Genomic DNA, 9,077 nt, shown 5'->3' with positions numbered 1-9,077 from the left:
TACTTATCAAAGTTAAATCAAGATCTGGTAAAGTATTTAAATAACCCTCTAAGCCCTAAGAAAATAAAAGCAGTCATTAAAAGTCTCCCATCCAAAACAATCAAGTCCCCGGTGCTCACCCTGTGCCACTCCTCTCTATACCAAAATCCTGAGAGGAGAGAGCTGGTCTACCAGGAGTGCTAACACACCTGTGAACACTGGTAAGACCACCAGTTTGCTCAAATTCCTGGGCCAAGAAGGACCCACCCAGGGCCATCAGGACACAGGAACCAAGGAACAGTGGAGGACGGGATTCTTCTGGTTTCTGTCAGTACCCCCATGCTGATCCTGTGCCACAGTTCTCCATACCAAATTCCTCCTGGAGAGAACTGGTCTACCAGGAATACTGACACACAGACTTGCAGCAGGGACATGCAATAGTCAAAGACAGCAGGACGAGCTAACAGGAGAGATAACCAGATTGCTAATGGCAAGTGCAAGAACCTTAAAACAGAAACCAAAGCTATTTGGCAACATCGGAACCCAGTTCTCACACCACAGTAAGTCCTAGATACCCCAACACAGCAGAAAAGCAAGATTAGGATTTCTATAGGATTTAGACTATGCTCTACTGTGTTTCACCACACTCAACTCTTTTATGTGGATTCTGGGTATCAAACTCATGTCGTCACAATGCACAGCAAGCTCTTGACCATTTGGTTGTCCTCTCAGCCCTGGGCCCTTTTTGATGCAGCAGTCAGTTTAGCTGAATACTTTAATGTTTGAAACTGGGACCTTACCTTCCTCCCTAAAACTATGCTCCCAAGAGACTTAGAGAAATAAGAACCCTCTTATCCTCTCTCATAGCTCAGATTAAAATGTAAACACTTCCTTGGTTCTATCCCCTACCAAATACACAGCCCCAAACCAAACATTGCATTTGTGACTTAGATTGTTGGTCCTAGGTTATTGAGTATCCTCTGTTTGTCTTCAAATTTTAGTATTACCCCATGAAAGGCCACTAGGAACAGATTTGTAAGTAAAATAAGGTTGGGTTTACTAGTACTACTTATGTTGTGAAGAAACACCTGAGGGTGGCTTGGAGCATCTCAGAAAGAACCTGAGCTGGGGAGGTAGCTGAGTTACTAAGGTATTTTCCATGAAAGCCTGAGGACCTCTCTTGGATCCCAGCATCCACAAAAGAAGCCTGGTGATGCAAGTCCTGCAATCCCAGCACTGGGGAGCAGGGAGATCCTGAGGTTTGCTTGCCAGTAGGTCTAGCCACATTCATAATCTCTTGGTGAAGAGAAAGACTCTGTCTCAGAAAACTAGGTGGAGAATGATAGAGGAAGACACTTCCCATCAACATCTGGCTTCTACATATACACATGCACAGGTGCACAAGAACCTGCACACACATGCATGCACACACACAAACATATAACCATCTTTTTTTGTCCTTTACTTTACTTGTATTTTCTTTTTATTACTTATTTTCTTTACTTACATTTCAAATGATATCACATTTTCTGGTTTCTCCTCTAAAAAACCCATATACCCTCCCCTCTCCACTGGTCACCAACCCACACACTCCAGTTTCCTGTCCCTGGCATTCCCCTACACTGGGGCACAAAGCCTTCACAGGACCAAGGGCCTCTCCTCCCACTGGTGACTGACAAAACCATCCTCTTTCATATGGGGATGGAGCCATGGGTCCCTCCATGTGTACTCTTTGCTTGGTGGTTTAGTCCCTGGGAGCTCTGGGGGTACATGTTGGTTCATATTGTTGTTCATCCTGTGAGGTTGCAAACATATTCAGCTCCTTCAGTCCTTTCTCTAACTCCTCCACTGCGGACCTTGTGCTCAGTCCAGTGGTTGACTGAGAGCACCTACTTCTGTATTTGTCAGGCACTGTTTGAGCCTCTGTCAGCAAGCACTTGTTGGCATCCACAGTAGTGTCTGGTTTTGGGGACTGTATTTGGGATGGATCCCAAGAGGGGCAGTCTCTGAATGGACTTTCCTTCATTCTCTGTTCTATACTTTGTCTCTGTAACTCCTCCTATGGATATTTTGTTCTCCCTTCTAAGAAGGACCAAAGTATCCACACATTCATCTTACTTCTTCTTTTGAGCTTCATGTTGTCTGTGAATTGTATATTTGGTATTTTGAGCTTCTGGGCTAATATCCACTTATCATTGAGTGCATACTATGTGTGTTCTTTTGTGATTGAATTACCTCATTTGGGATGATATTTTCTAGTTACAACCATTTTCTTAACATTTCATAAATTCACAAGAACATGTTCAGGTACCAGGTCCACTTCATTTCCCCAAGAGAAAGGATAGGACTCTCCAGCATTCAAAAATGAGTGGTAGCCAACTGGGTTTGTTTCCTCTATGATAAAATATTCATGATGAGAAAAATAAATGAATCCTGACTTACTGGCATTGAATAGGTCAATGCTATTTTCTCTTACTGTTCCATGCTCCTTGCTTAGTTGTGCAAACTTTTCCTTAATTTCTGAACTCAAATCTAGTTCTCGGCCTGTAAGAAGAGCAACAGTGAGTATAGCAACTGTGTTGTGTGCATTGACCACAGCCTGAGTGAGGAGACAATCACTTCCCCATAAGGATGGGAAAATGGGTGGCAACATTGTTGACAGCCATTGTTATGGTCTATCCTGGATTTGGCATCCATAGTATATCCTTCTGTCACACTGAGAGATTTCAGAGTGCTTCCATCACTATGGTCGAGGGATGATGGAGGTGAGCATCAATCTTCAGGAGGTGACAAAGAGGCAGGACCAAGCTGGGAAGACCATATTAAAGCTAGAGGTTCTTTCTTCTTTTCCCACCCCAAGAGCAGTGTCTGTGTGAAAATACTTTACCAAAGAATTCTGTCAGATGGAAGGTTTTCCCATCCTTTTTGTTAATGAGATGAAACATAACATAATTGAAATAGTCTGTCTTAATTATAGTAAATGTATTGGATCCATCATCTGTGGAGGAAATGGAACACAACTCAGAAATTCTTTGTTTTGCAGTAAGTGATTGACTTTCTTTTCTTGTTCTACCCCAAATATAAAATCATTAAAATACATATCCTGGAAGAGATAGGTGAAGTGTCTGAACCTTTCTGTGTTTAGCTTTCTAAACTTCAAGATGTAACTTCTAAGAAAAGTGACTTTGAGTTGCCAGACCACTAGTGAACAGTCAGCCACAGGAGTACCACTCTCTCATCCTCTCCTAGGCTTGCTTACCTACCTCCTTCAGCAGCTTCAGCAACAAGTTTCTATCTTTTATAAGTTTGCTGTATCAAATATCTGCTTCTACACCCTGAGCAATGTGCACCTCTACTATCCACCAGGCTGTATCATATCGATTCCCTTTCCCCCTACTTATCCTACTTGCCTGTGACATTGTGTTAGCTATTAGATGGTACCTGTCTTAGTCAGGGTTTTACTGCTGTGAACAGACACTATGACCAAGGCAAGTCTTATAAAAAACAACATTTAATTGGGGCTAGCTTACAGGTTCAGAGGTTCAGTCCATTATCATCAAGGTGGGAGCATGGCAGCATCCAGGTTGTCATGGAGTAGGCAGAGCTGAGAGTCCTATGTCTTCATACCAAGGCTGCTAGTGGAAGACTGACTTCCAGGCAACTAGGGTGAGGATCTTATGCCCACACCCACAGTGACACACCCATTCCAACAAGGTCACACTCGTTCCAACAAGGCCACACCTCCAGATGGTGCTACTCCCTGGTTCAAGGATATACAAACCATCACATTCCACTCCCTGGTCCCCTTAGACTTTTTAAAAAAACATGAGTCTATGGTGACCATACTTAAACATAGCATAATGCAAAATGCATTTAGTCCAACTCTCAAAGTCTGTTAAAAGTCCAAAGTTCAAGGTCTCTTCTGAGATTCATTCAACTTAATTAACTGTAATCCCCAAAGCAAGGCAGGAAACCAGCTGGGAAAACTCCAAACTCTGCATCTCCATGGCTGATGTCAAAGCAGTCTTCAGATCTCCACTCCTTTTTTATCTTTGTTGACTGCAACAAATTGCTTTCTCCTGGGCTGGTTCCACTTCCTGTTAGCAGCTTTCCTCAGCATGTATCCCATGACTCTGGCATCTTTAACATCTTTGAGTCTCCAAGGCAATTTCAATGTAACAGCTTCTTGTTTCCATGTCTGGGATTCCATTTGATATTTTGGACTCCTCCTAAGGGCTGGCATCACTTTTCCAGCTCTGCCCTCTGTAGCACTCTAAGCTCAGGTTGATCCACTCCACTAGGGCTGCTGTTCTTGGTGATCATCCTATGATACTGACATCTCCAATATACTGGGGTATTCCACTCCAACTGGGCTTCACCAATAGCCTCTCATAGGCTCTCTTCATGGTGCCAAGCCTCAAATCCTTTGCATGACCCTTTCAGTCCTGGGCCATCAACTACAGCTGAGGCTTCACCTTCTCCAATGGCCTTCCCTGGCCTCTCACAGTGCTAAGTCTGAGCTTCTCTCCATGATCTCTTCATTCCTTCACAAGCAGTACTACCTGAGTGACTCTTACACATTACCAAGTCCAGTCGCAGCATGAGGTACAACCTTGGGTATCTCTGGAACACAGATTCTTTGTGCTCCCAGAAAACAATTTCCAGAAGATTTTACCTCAGTGATGCTGGTCTCTTCTTAATCATTAATAATGTCTTAGCTCCAGCTAACCAGCATCAATTGTCCCAGTAGTTCCTTCCATTCTTAACTCTAGAGCCAGAGCCACATGGCTGAAGCTGCTGCATTCTGCTGCTTACAGGAACTAGAACATGATCCCCTTGTACTATTACATTATTCTAAATCCTTCACTGCCTAAGCTTGGCTATCCTAGTTCTTGCTCTGTAGATTGACCTTGAATGCAGAGATCAGCATGCTTGTCTCATGGGATTAAAGGTGTGTACCACCATGCCTGGATCTAATTAAGCTGGGTAGAATCTTGCCCCAAGGTCCCACTCCCTTTATCTTTTATCTCCCAGAACACAAGATTTTGCTCCATTTCACTTCCTGGCACCCCTTTAATACTCGAACCATGTATTTTATATTTTTCCTTTCTAAGCTTGCTACACTTGTTCAAACTTCTCTTCAGAAGACTTAACCAGAGAACAAAGTCTCTGCTGGGCTTTTTTGAAAATTCTTTTGTCAATGCAATTAATCCAAGTCTCTTCATCTTAGCCTCAGGCAAACTTTTCAGACAAGGGCAAAAAGTAGCTACATTCTTCGCCAAAATACCACAAAACCAGTCTTTATGCCTCATTCTGAAATTCTTCTCCTTTGAACTCTCTTGGGCCAGGTCAACACAGTTCAAATTATCCCCAGCAACAAAGTCTTCCATGTTCCTACTAGGATGACCTATTAAGCCTTATTTAAAGCATTCCACTGCTTTCCAAATCCAAAGTCCCAAAATCCACATTCTCTCAAATAAAAGCATGGTCAGGCCTATCACAGTAATACCCCACTCCCAGTACCAACTTCTGTGTTAGTCAGGGTTTTACTGCTGTGAACAGATACCATGACCAAGGCAAGTCTTATAAAAAACATTTAATTGGGGCTTGCTTACAGGTTCAGAGGTTCAGTCCATTATCATCAAGGTTTGAGCATGGCAGTATCCAGGCTGTCATGGAGCAGACAGAGCTGAGAGTCCTATGTCTTCATCCAAAGGCTGCTAGTGGAAGACTGATTTCCAGGCAACTAGGGTGAGGATCCACACCCACAGTGACACACCCATTCCAACCAGGCCACACCTCCAGATGGTGCCACTCCCTGGTTCAAGGATATACAAACCATCACAGTACCCATTTGACTAGTAGGTGCAAGTTCCTGAGTTCAAACTCCAGAAACACACACACACACACACACACACACACTAAAGGTATTAAGGTTTACTAATTATCTTGTGGATACATATATAGACATTTTATATACTTACACATCACAGAATATTCACCAGTCTTTTCTGTTTTGTCAGCAACCAAAAATATTTCAGAGCACTCTTTATGTATACTGTTTAACAGAGTGAGCTGGTGTGTAAGGGATTTTGATCTGGCTGGTTTCTTCACCCACTACACTATATTTATATCCAGTTTCTAATTCCATTTAACTTTTGAATACTTTTGTAAAATTAACAAAAAACTTTTATTTACGTTATTTCATTTATATCAGATGTTTTCACAATCACTAATTTGCCTATTATTTAAAAAAAATAAGAAAATGACAATCATTTCTCATCCATACAACAACTGTAACCACTTCTTAGTTTCACCAGTGCTGAGCTTCAGCCAGTGGTGGTGTAATTATCAGCCAGATTTCCACCATCTGCCTCAAATTAGCACTCTGTAATGGAGCCTGATGTGTGTCTCAGATCCACAGAGGAGAATTATTATTATTGTCTTTACTGTGGGAAAACGCAAGTAGAAAATGGTTGACTTCTTTGGCTAAAAAATAGTAAGAAAAATATAATTCATGATCACATAATCTTAACTTGTGATATATTGTTTCATTAATGTGGTTTCAGAAGTGTCTCTGATCTTTCCTTATTGAACTCCTAGTGAAATAATTCCTGTCACCAACTTTTGTCTCTGACTTTTGAAAAAATCTGGGTTATGAGATCTTGATTCTGTGTCACATGGAGCGTTCTAGTTTTGGATACAGACTCATCATGTGTGTACACATGTGCATACTGTGAGGCATCTCTTCCCCGAATCCCTAGTGTTTGCTCATGTGAGACTATACCAGGTTTTCATTTCCTCTTTCTCAGCTAGGAGCATCTCACTTACACTGTATGGAGTTTAAAAGCTAAAGAATTCTCCAAGACATGGATGTGCTCCAGAAAAAGACCCATGCTGCCATGTTCTTCTACCTTTTCTCTTTTTTCAGAGACCAGGAGAATAGAAAACCACTCCCCATTAATCTGCAGTACATAAGCAAATGGTTAAGGAAGAAGGGCAGTGAAAACTCATGAAAATGTTTCTACTTGAACTCAACCTATGCTTTAGGGCCTGAGCATACACAGGGGTATATCTCATGCCAGTTGTCACAATACTTAGCATACTGTCCCTGCCTCTCAATGAGAACAGAGGTCCCCAAACATTGTTAGATCTGAATAGCTGGTCTTACTTCATGGTCTGGAGCCATTCATTTGTCTAATAGATTGGGGCACTATACTCATCCCCTCAAAGGACCTACTTGGCTTCAAGAGTTCCCCAAAGCTCAATTTGAGTGACAGGTTACAATTCACTGATCATACCTTTTCTACATTAAAGTTCCTTCCCATAGAACTATCTTCTTCTGGATGGACACAGACTAGGGTCAGTCCAAACACAGTAGTGGCAGCAGTATCTTCACTTTGGTAGGGAATAGAATAGTTTGTCTGTCAGGACTGTGGCTTTCAGATGATGGTACCTACACTCCACTACCCAGCTCCTTTCCTTGTCCTTATATACGCTATGGGTTTAGCTGGCTTTTTTTTTCTTCGCGTATGGGTCTGGTCTACCTCCATCATGCTTTGTGGAATATTTTCCCATTTATTGATCAGAAGCCAAGGATTGTTCCTGGCCTTTTCAATCTTGACAATTTAAAACACGTATGGATTGATTTAGTAGTCTTACTTTTATCAAAACATATTCCCAAGAAAACAGTGGGTGTTCAAGAGAGCTGCCATCTGGAACTAGATGCAACTTTGGATCTGGATAGGATCAAAAATCCAGTTTAGGAGGGGGTGGGGACTGAACTGGAAGGTCAAGTATGCATAGAATCTTTGCTTTAATACGAGTATGGAAGAACTTGAGTATCTCAATTTTTTCAAAAGATTCATTTATATTTCATGTGTATGAGCATTGGTGTTGCATGTGTACCTGAGTACCATGCACAGGCCTGGTACAGTGGAAGTCAGAAGAAGGAGATTCTTTGAAACTTGTTTTTGCTTAGGACGCAGGTTCAATTACCAGCACTCTCATGGCATTCCAAAACCGACTCTATCTTCAGTTACAGGAATCCACACACTTTCTTTTGACATCTGTAACCTCCTGGTGTATGGGTGTGGTACGTATAAACTCATTCAGGCAAATACATATGAATATAGTAAATCTTAATTAAAAAAAATCAAGAAAAGTCTTCCAAGGCTAAGGTGATAGCCTTCCAAAAGACTTAAGCCTTTGTGCAGATAGCACTGACCTCAGAATCCAAACTGTTTTCAATAGCCAGGTTGCATCAACTTTTTACCTTTGAGAATGTTGGACATCAACTGACTGGACATAATCTCATCATTAATGAAAAATACAAGTATCGTTCAAAGTTGTATTTGCTGATGGAGTTCCAAGTAGAAATCATGCAAAAATCATGCTTCCAAAGTTACAAGGGAAACATATTTTGTATCAGGAGAGAATTCATTTACCCTGAAACTAGAAACATAAACTAGTGTTTGATGTGGGGAAATAAAGAATTCAAGAAGGAGGCAAATATGTGATATACTTTATTTGAACTTTGCATCAGCATTATATGTATGTACTATTTTATTCTTCTTACCATAGTATTAGTTAAGACTCAGAAAGATTAAGTAACTGTATAAGGTCATCTAGCCAGTCAATGTGAGAACTTAGATTTAAACCCAAGACTTTCTGACTCAGGAGCCTTTGTTCTTATTGACTCTACTGCAGAGGTCAGGATGTTTTTAGCATGAAAGGGGGATCGTTAAATAGGAGAAAAGGGAATAAACAGTGCTTTAGAGCTCCAGAGAAGTTGGAATGGCAGGTAATAGCAAAAAACTGCTCATGGGTTTCTTTAAAATATGGAGGTGTTGGTTTGGCCCAAGATTGAGTGAGGCATGACAACTGGCTTTCTCTTGGTGTACAAGCATTTGATGTATGCTCTACTAGAGGATTATCACGTTCTTCCGTCCTCTTAGGACTCCTCCTCCTCCTCTTCCTCTTTCCACACTCCTCCTTTTTTGGTTGATTAGGTGTGTGCACACATGTGCACATGCTTGTGCTTTCATTAATATATGCAGAAGTCAGAACAGGACATCAATTGTCTCCCTCTATCTCTT

At 41.5% G+C, this 9,077-nt stretch overlaps 1 pseudogene; it reads right to left on the bottom strand.

The window, feature by feature from the left end:
* Positions 1–2,260: 2,260 nt before the first annotated feature.
* Positions 2,261–8,288, bottom strand: LOC110288169 (major urinary protein 20-like; annotated as a pseudogene).
* Between the last annotated feature and the right edge of the window lie 789 nt (positions 8,289–9,077).

Source organism: Mus caroli, unplaced genomic scaffold (genome assembly GCF_978045245.1).
Source record: "Mus caroli unplaced genomic scaffold, Mus_caroli_1 scaffold_6, whole genome shotgun sequence".
Lineage (NCBI taxonomy): Eukaryota > Metazoa > Chordata > Mammalia > Rodentia > Muridae > Mus > Mus caroli.
Note: the sequence above shows the minus strand (reverse complement) of the source record. Positions and strands in the feature narration are given on the sequence as shown.